The 2,283-nt window shown below is 33.9% G+C and overlaps 1 protein-coding gene across 2 annotated transcripts in view; it reads left to right on the top strand.

Moving 5' to 3' along the window:
- Positions 1 to 1,703, top strand: part of ZEB2 (zinc finger E-box binding homeobox 2) — a 136,118-nt gene extending 134,415 nt beyond the window's left edge. The window contains exon 10 of one of the 2 annotated variants that reach the window (XM_040228229.1): positions 1 to 1,703. This exon is cut by the window's left edge and continues 3,820 nt beyond it. The gene's annotated coding sequence lies outside the window, so the exon portion shown is untranslated. The other variant, XM_040228228.1, reaches the window with a different exon arrangement.
- Positions 1,704 to 2,283: the final 580 nt, after the last annotated feature.

Below are 2,283 nucleotides of genomic sequence, written 5' to 3'. Positions count from 1 at the left end.
CCCTCCTAGAATGGGGGTAAGGGAGGGTGATGAAACGTTGGAATAATTGAACATCCCTGACCATTTACTCCAAAAGCCTTTTGTATTCCAGCAGGATCTGTGCAATCTTTTCTGTCTTCGCATGACACTGTAGGCCTAGGCCTGAAATAACTGGGAAGAGAGATGAGTATCAGAATGTCTCAGCAAGAACTAGACAAAACATCCATCCTCTTTAGCATGAATTGAGCTGGGGGTGAAGTGGGAGGGCTTGGAGGAAGGAAAAAAGAAGGGACTGTTTCAAATAAATATGAATACATTCATTAGATACTTTTCACAATCAGATAGCTCCCTCCAAAATGGTTATTTTTTATCTTTCTAAGAATGTAAGCCTTAATGAAAATAAATCCTAGTTACAAATTTGAGGAAATTGCCCAACAATAAGTTTACATGTATTTGAACTGAAAAATTGTTAACCACGCTTTTGCTCCAAGATGTGTGAGGGCCATTCAGGGGCTGTAGGGCCCTGGATAGACACACAAACAAGTGTGTGTGTATCTGGAATCCCACACATTGTAATAAACACAGCTGCATTTATTTGAGTATGTGATCCCATGTACATGTAAAAACATTCAAACAAACACACTCAGCAGATTTATTTGATTGAGCAATGGGGCAATTATTCAAATAAACATGCTCAGTGCAATTATTTGAATCTCACATTGCATGTTCATCAATCACAGCACTAAAAATGAAGGGGGAAAAAACACCAAAGAATTTACATGGGGAAAAAATATATGTCTAAACAACCTTATTATAGATTTTATAGGGTTAGCCAAAGTGATGGCACCCTCCTTAACTGTAACTCCACTATTCTATATTCAGCGACATTTGTTCCTAATGATTAATTGGTTCATTCACTTGGCCATTATATCAGAATCACCATAACATTCAGATTTATATAATAGCAAGCTTGACAAACCTGAATGGGGTAGAGATATGGAATCTCTATATTTCCAGCATATAATAGTTGTTTCTAGACACTTTATGTCAAGATGACATTTGTCAAATTATTATGGCTTTAAATAGCACTCCTATAAATTAAAAAAATTTTATACATGCAACAAAACATTCCTACATTTGAAAACATTAAAAAAAATCACAGGTGACTCATCTGGTCATTTTATATATTGATAAATATCCTGACATATATGTGAACACATCAAGAATCATATAGGTGTACCAAGAGGCAATTTATGTCTCTTTTAAGTATGTACTGACATAACCTAATATACTAAAATGGGAAGGGGCGTTTAGTCACAGAAATATACATCGTGTAACAAAGATGAAAAAAATACATGGCTTGTGCCCATCATAAAAAAGATTCAGACTGAAGGCTTAGCTTTGGTTTTTATTCAATTAAATTGTTAAACTGTGCACAGTGATTTTTTTTTAGAACTTGAGACATTTGTGATGTTGGCTGTTTAAATCTTTGTTACCTTCGCTGTGAATTGAAATTGTACATATTTAGTAAATCATGCAGACAAAACAAACTTTTTAGACAATATTTTTATTGGAGAGTTTTCTTTTCCTGTATCCATGTTAAAAAAAAAAAAGACCTCCTTTCCCAAAATAAAAATGTCAATACTAAATTTAAAGAAGTATAAAGGAATGATTGCTTCCTTTAGAGCTAAATATTTAAATAAACATGGAGATAATTGGCAACATGTTCTTTTGGGCTAATAGGCCGTGTCCAATTTTTTGGGTCTGATGTTTCAGAGGGCCTCTTTCTTCAGGGTTGAAGATGATATATTAATCTCTGAATTAAACAAATGCTATTAAATAACAGAAATAAATCCCTCAGTCTTCATTTGTATATGAAATATGGAATTAGAGAAATGACACTGAGACTATGTGATGCTGAATATGCCACCAATCAAGACTTTCTCTACTAAAACAGTCACCTACCACCTATAATCTAGTATGACATGCTAAAATGCTCCAAAATATTGAAAATATAAAATTAATGGTACTATTCCCATTTGGCCTTGAGATGAATATGACAAAGATTCTAATAATTTTAGTCAAAGAAAATGATGAGTAAAACTCCATGAAGATTAAAGTGGTGACAAATGATCTTTTAAGTATTCTAATTGGGCTTTCTCATTCATATCTTTGATTCTACAGAAATTGCAAATCCTGATGATCCTGATTTGTAAGTGCACCCAGTCAGCTTTTCTCTCTCTCATGCCGCAGAATATGCCTGTTAGATTTGGAACGAAGGGATAAGCCCCCCAAAATGTTAAA

Source organism: Oryx dammah, unplaced genomic scaffold (assembly GCF_014754425.2).
Source record: "Oryx dammah isolate SB20612 unplaced genomic scaffold, SCBI_Odam_1.1 HiC_scaffold_27, whole genome shotgun sequence".
Classification (NCBI taxonomy): domain Eukaryota; kingdom Metazoa; phylum Chordata; class Mammalia; order Artiodactyla; family Bovidae; genus Oryx; species Oryx dammah.
The sequence above is the reverse complement of the archived record's forward strand: the minus strand, read 5'-3'. Positions and strand labels throughout refer to the sequence as shown.